The sequence below is a fragment of the Canis lupus genome, chromosome 26, assembly GCF_011100685.1.
Source record: "Canis lupus familiaris isolate Mischka breed German Shepherd chromosome 26, alternate assembly UU_Cfam_GSD_1.0, whole genome shotgun sequence".
Classification (NCBI taxonomy): domain Eukaryota; kingdom Metazoa; phylum Chordata; class Mammalia; order Carnivora; family Canidae; genus Canis; species Canis lupus.
The window spans coordinates 33446816-33454161 of NC_049247.1; the positions used below are offsets into that span (position 1 = coordinate 33446816).

General features: G+C 39.8%; 1 pseudogene; it reads left to right on the forward strand.

The window, feature by feature from the left end:
- The first annotated feature begins 3997 nt into the window (after window positions 1–3997).
- On the forward strand, window positions 3998–5309 carry LOC100686298 (annotated as a pseudogene).
- Window positions 5310–7346: the final 2037 nt, after the last annotated feature.

Here is a 7346-nt window from a genome sequence, read left to right on the forward strand (position 1 = left end):
CCAGTCACTGACAAATTTGGAGTCTCCAATCAGCTTCTGGGACACACGGTTGTATGCTTCAGACACTGGCTCTCACGAACTTCAGATGCTGCTTTAAAGTCAAAATTAATTTAGTTTTGGGCTGCTCCCTCGCCTGTTCCCACCACTGGTTTCGCCGTCTGCTCCACTCCTTGGTTTTCCCTCTAGCAGACACCCCCACCTAACATAAGCACACGTTCATTGATTTCCCCTCACTTCTAGAATGTGATCTTCCAGAGATGAGTAACTTTGTATGCTTGCTTTCCTTCGGGAAGTGGGTGGGGGCCTAGAAACAGAGAGCTAACAGGTGTTCAGTACATGTTGGGTGAACGGAAGCAGGAGTGATGACTCCACCTGTTGCAAAGCCCGTGCCGTGTTAACGAAGAGCGACACAAGCAATTGAGCACGTCTGACATGGATTTTCTTGTAAAGCTGAATTAACCAAACTTGTTTAACCTCCGTAGCTTTTTGAATATTTGGTTTTCTTCAGCTCAAATTTGTATTGCAGAGAGCTCTCCTCACCCCAGGGGGAAAAAAGATACCTACTGAGCAGCTCATCGTTCCTTTATGAATATTTTAAACACTCCTGGTATAGGGACACCTGGGTGACTCAATGGTTGAGCATCTGCCTTTGGCTCAGGTCGTGATCCCGGGGTCCTCAATCATCATACTCCCTGTGGGGAGCCTGCTTCTCCCTCTGCCTGTGTCTCTGCCTCTCCCTCTCTCTCTCTGTCTCTCATGAATGAATAAATACAACCTTTAAAAAAATTAAAAAAAAATTCCTGGTGTAAATCAAGTGCATCATAACCTCAGATAGCTTTCTTTTTTTAAAAACGCAGTATTTTTTAGCTCTTGGTTCAATGTCAAAGAACTTGTATTATGTTCAAGAAACCCCACCAGTCCTAACATGCCTTCTGAGGTTCCTCTGAAATACCATAATGACTGTTTTCTCTTTACATACTTGTTTAAGGAGTCAGATTTAGTGATTGTTTAAAAGCATCTATGAATAATACCTCATTATAAAGGGCTTTTTTGGGGCATGTATTGCAGTTAATATAGAAACCCGGGCGGGTTACTTTGCTTGAAATCTAAAGGATAAACCCAAGAGGCTTCACAATCAGACAAGATTATTATTTTAAAAAGTCATTCTCGGTGGAAAATACTACCTTACTAAAATCTCTCTCTTTAGGGGGCACTTGATGGGATGAGCACTGGGTGTTTTTCTATATGTTGGAAAATTGAACACCAATAAAAAATAAATTAATAAAAAAATCTCTCTCTTTAGATGGAACAAAATGACTTAGTACAGAATGGGAGATTTCAAGACAAATATTATACAAATACCTTTTTAATCTCACTTTTATTAATTTAGCTGATATAAGTGAAGATGATCGATCTCAGTAAGCATTAAACTTTTTAAGGTTAATTAGACCTTTTCATGAACAAATATTAAACCTTTTCAAAGTAAAGGATATGATGTAAATACATGCTTTTTTTTCCATGCTTTTTTTTTTTTTTTTTTTTTGGTTCTAAAGAGTCTGGAGGGTTCTTTGGAAGTAAAAATGCCTTTAAAGACTACTTCTCTGCCATACTTAATATTAGCCTGAAAAGTCTTTTTCTCCCGTTCATGAATCTCTCCCTGGATTTGAAAATTGAACAATGATGAAGATAGAACCAATAGAATGATCTTCAGTTTTCAGCAGAACTGCTGAAGATCCGAGACCGCACATCACCCAGGCGGGCTGCGCAGTGGGTGTGTAGCTGAGCCCAGACTCGAATCCGGGGGGTCTGACTTCTCCTCCACGGGCTCACCACCCCTAATCGGGACCCTACAAAGTAGGTGCTATTAGCCTCATTGTTCAGATGGCAAGACTGAGGTTAAAAGGGGCACCTCGCCTGCCCAAGGTCATAGAGCTGATCTCTGGCAGAGCGGACAACTGAACCTACATTTGTTTGGGTCCATGACACGTGGGCTTTCCTTCGTGCTCCTCACCTGTCCTCGCTATGTCATGGGGACACAGATCTATTGGTGTTTTCAGGAGCTTCCCCCAAACCCTACTGCACTAAGCTGCAGGGCTTGAGCAGGTGTGGAGTGGTGTAGGTGCTGCCTGGATATAACCCCTTCTGCTCTGATTAGCCAATATCTCTCATCCCTGGTTTTGGGGGATTTGTTTTTTAACATTCTTGAACCACTGTACCAGCAGGAACCACATGGAAAATACTGATGGGCTCTGGTGTCATCTGCTCCTCCCCAAGTCCAAGAGGCTCATGTTTTTATTCTTAACAAAATTATCTCATTGATTTTTTTTTTCTTTCAAATCCCAATAAAGTAGAAAGCCCAAGAGACTGTGAGCATCGCCACTGGGAGCGAGGACTTTGAAATGATTTGTGACTGTGCTTCAGACAGAGGGGGTAAGGAATTATTTCCTGTAAGGATGATGCTGATTTTCATCTTTAAAAACAGATCTTGCCAGGACAGAAGCTATGTTCATTCCTCATAAGCCAAAATACCTTTGTCATATATATGGGTGCTCAGATTCTTTTTTAAATCATCTTTCTGAGAGCTTATTTGGCCAAGAATTAGAACTAGACAGCATTTGTGAATAAGTGACTATCTGTTCCAATTGCTCAGTTCAGGTTCATTAAAGACAGAATGGAATTGAGCACCCACAGTTCCGTTCTGGGGGCCATGGACTGAATTAGCAGAGAGATCAGAAAAAAAACGGTTTTCTGTTCAGGTAGAGAACTTTCAGGTAGAGAATCTAGTTCTTAGATTCTTCTCCATCTACACCCCTTGTTCTATTAAGTGGTTCCATATATATCATTTTAATTACACTGGGATTAATAATCACATTCCGATACTAACATATTAATTCTCTGATGTTGAGTTAGAAATAAGATGAAGTTTACGAAGAGCTTTTAGTAAAAGAATGCATCTGAAGAACAGTTAGGGCTCAAGGTTATGGACCTCAAGGGGAATGACTAGGGCCCCTTGTGACCCAAAAAATAATTTTTATTTTTTATTTTTTATTTATTTTTAAAAAAAAAATTATTTATTTATTCGTGCATGACACACACAGAGAGAGAGAGGCAGAGACACAGCAGAGGGAGAAGCAGGCTCCATGCTGGGAGCCTGACACGGGACTCGATCCCGGGTCTCCAGGATCGCGCCCTGGGCCGAAGGTGGCACTAAACCACAGAACCACCCGGTCTGCCCCCAAAAATATATTTTTTTCCAAAAATAATTTTTAATTTAAATCATTGCATCATTATCAAATGTGGACCTTTAAATAGTTTAATTGAAAATACTTGCCTTAGGGCACCTGGGTGGCTCAGTCAGGGAAGCGTCTGCCTTCAGTTCAGGTCATGATCCCATGCTCCTGGGATTGAGTCCTGCATCCTGCTTCTCCCTCTCCTCCCCATTTGAGGTCTCTCTCACTATCTCTGTCTCTGTCTCTCAAATAAATTTTAAAAACAAAAGGAAATGTTTATCTTAAGGTCATGTGAGTTTAGGAAAATCCTACGTTATAGAAAAAAATTGCTTATAAGCTGTCAAATATCACGTAGCCTATAACCTTTCTTGAGTCACTGTATTTTGCATATGATACCATTTGCCTAACACATTTACTTTCTGGAAATGTACAGAATTTTTTTCTATCATGTCATTCTTTGTCTTGAGCTTCATCATAATAGCACGTGTTATGATTTCCTACATCAAAGGTGATTTTCACTTAGGATTTAGCATAGTTGTTGAGTCTGTGAACACGTATCCTTTCCACATCTTTGATCCACAGTGGGCGTCCTGCGTTAGCACAATGGAGAGGAGATTCCCAAATCTGATCTATTCTAGGTCTTAATTCCATCCACTTTTTAACAAAATACCACAAAAGTACTGCTTACCGTTAAAGGTTGGAACAATCACTTGAGGGAAAACCAGCTCACGGAGCATCTTCTGGCAGGAGCTGTGCTGTTCCTTATCATGTGAACAATTCATCTCTTTAGATAACCACAATCATCTTTTTTTTTTTTTTGGCAAGTTATAGGAATTTAGACTTGTAGCCACTAACTGACTGAAGGACCTGGAAGGTCTTGCTCTTTGGTGCAGTAAACCCAATAAGTCCTGACGTCCTGATCACGGGGCTCAGTTCCACCAACCGTATAGCTTTACCTGCCGTCCTTACTTGACCACTTGATCTTTTCAGTTTAATGACATGTTTGGCAAGTTACTGGGTAGTGATGAGGAAACCCAACCCTGTCTACTAGGATTTGAAGGATTAGAAGGCTGGGCTGTATTTGTTTCCACAGCCCTGGCGTACCTCTCCTGGGAGCTCTCTTTAGTGTTTAAGAAGGCTTTATAGAGCGGCCTGAGATGCCCACGGGAAGATTATTCATTGGTACGTCTATGCCTCTTTCTTTTAACTAATTCTTGATGCTTATGTGGAATAAACGTTTCTCTTGTGGCTCCGAAGCCGCTAGGATGAGTTGGCTTCAAGAGCATGTTGGGGTTCTTAGTAGAAGCTTGTGGAATTATTCTAGGACTTAGTGTCTTCTTTCCCTGAATGCATCCATATATTGTGACTCATCTTGCTGGGGCATTTGCTCTTTGTGTTCCATATATGCTAATTGAAATTAATAACTAGTTCGCTGCCATGGCCACAGCTCTGGTGACATCTGGCACCGTGGATCGCATGAGCGTGTACAGTGTGCAAGCATTACACCAGACCGAACACCACCCGTGCTATTGGTCAGTTGGGCGGGCTTATCAGAGAGCTGTCTACCTTGGGTGGAGCTTTAGAAGTTCAAAAGGAGCATGTTTCATCCCTAGGTTGTGGCTCATTGGCTGGATTAGGGCATAGGGAAGAATTTGACAAGATGCAAATGAACACATGGTTCTTGCTCACGTGACCAACAGGCTGTACACAATAATGTCTACTTTGTGCAGATTCTCAGGGGCGACTGGATTAGATCTGCCTTCCTGTCTGGGCCTGTCACAGCCAATGTCCTCGCATAATTCCAATGCCTCCTTTAAAGGGTACTGATGATTCAAATCCCATCACGTTGACTCCAGCTAAACCCAGTATTCCAGAATGTTCGTTTAACACCCCCGGGAAAGCTGTGAGCCCCGTTATTCTTCTAAAACCCCCAAGACTTTATGGCTTGGGTCATAATCATGGACACACACCTTATGGTAGCATGCTTAATCAAAGACTTGGAATTGCAGGATTCAGGACTGGTTTTAAAATGTGCCAAGTAGATCTGGAACTAACAATGGAGACTATGATGTACCGTAATTTGATTTATTTTTATGAGAAATATTGACTCCTTGACTTTCAATTTATTTAGTAATCCAACTGCATTGACTGTTCAATCATTTACTCAAAATGGTAGAGAATGGGTTTGTCCACATTACATGAAACTGATGAAACTATATTTTTGAAGAATGTATTTGGGGCTGTGAGAATTTTCTAAATGTTATAGAGTTTAAATAGGCTCCCCTTAGGAAGAGTGTTTCTCTAAATTTGAATTTTACTATTTTTGGTTTTGTAGTTGACTGCAGTGTGATAGATACTATCTAGATAAGAGAACTACTTGAGGGAGCAGATCTGTCACGTTATTAAAAATATAATTTCAGTGAAATTTATAAACATGCTTCTTAAATAATAAACACTTTAGGAAAGGGAAAATATGTCCATTCTAAAAGTAAAGGTCTCTTTTATGTCTTGCAAAAGAAGACCAAAAATTTTTACCAGAATTTTTTTTTTTTAAGATTTTATTTATTTATTCATGAGACACAGAGTGAGAGAGAGGCAGAGACACAGGCAGAGTGAGAAGCAGGCTCCATGCAGGGAGCCTGACGTGGGGCTCGATCCTGGGACCCCCAGGATCACACCCTGGGCCAAAGGCGGCGCTAAACTGCTGAGCCACCCAGGGATCCCCTTTTTACCAGAAATTTTAGAACATATTTTACTATCTAGAATAATTTTAAAATTTTACTCAATTTTTATAGTTTTTCTCATTAAAATATTTCAGTACTTTCATAGATAATCTGTGGTTCTCAAAGTGTTTTATTTTGGTTAGATGAATACCAAATCCTTTCATAGTGTGCATGAAAGAATTCCAGTTTTCTATCTTACATTTAATCAAATACTGAAATAATTTTTAAAAAGACATAATAAAAAATACCCCAAATATTGACATAATGATGGAATATCTTTTTTTGTCACCTTTTCATTGGTTGACTTTGGAATCTCTCTTTATGAACAAAATACCAAATACATTACAGAATACATGGGATTCCATGCATAATAATATGGGATTTGATATTTTTTCTGCTTCTTCCTCTGCCTATGTCTCTGCCTCCCTCTGGGTCTCTTGTGAATAAATAAATAAAATCTTTAAGGGCAGCCTGGGTGGCTCAGTGGTTTAGTGCCACCTGTGGCTCGGGCCGTGATCCTGGAGACCCGGGATCGAGTCCCATGTCAGGCTTCCGACAGGGAGCCTGCTTCTCCCTCTGCCTGTGTCTCTGCCTCTCTCTCTCTCTCTCTGTGTCTCTCATGATTGAATAAATAAAATCTTTTTAAAAAATCTTTAAAATATATAGAATATAATATTTTAGATCTATAACAGTCAATCTCTAACCTATTTTGTTTTGCTTTGTCAAAATCATAAATTGTTAACTGACGAAGTTATGAGAATCATGTGGATTATATTTTGTTTTTTTTTCTAAATGCAAGTGTTAAGAACTTGCCATATGGCCAGTATTCCTTATAAAATGTGTCACAAGCAGTGACAAGGCAATACTTTATTTTATTTTATTTTTTATTTTTTTAAGGCAATATTTTAAAGAAAAAAAAAGTTTGAATATTTTCTTAGATTGTTCAATAAGCTAAACCTAAAGAAGACAAGAGAGGGCTAAGAGAAAGGAAAACAGACAGGGAAGAGATATTTATTTACTTCTTACCAAAAATTAGATAATTCAAGTCAAATTCATTGGGCAATAATGATTCGTTTCTCCATCAGAATATGGGTATTTAAAATTTCATTTATAATCAACCACAAGTTGAGAGTTTTCATTTGAGATAGTTACAGCTTGAGTATTTCATAGCCTGCCTTTGAGGTTAAATTTTGTTTTGTTTTTAACGATTTATTTTTTAGAGAAAGCATGCACCTGTGCATGAGCGGGGTGGGGGAGGGTGCAGAGGGAGAGAAAATCTCAAGCAGACTCCCCCCGCACCGAGCATGGAGCTCAATGTGGAACCCACATGGGGCTCGATCCCACCCCACCTGAGGACATGACCTGAGCTGAAATCAAGAGTCGATGTTCAACC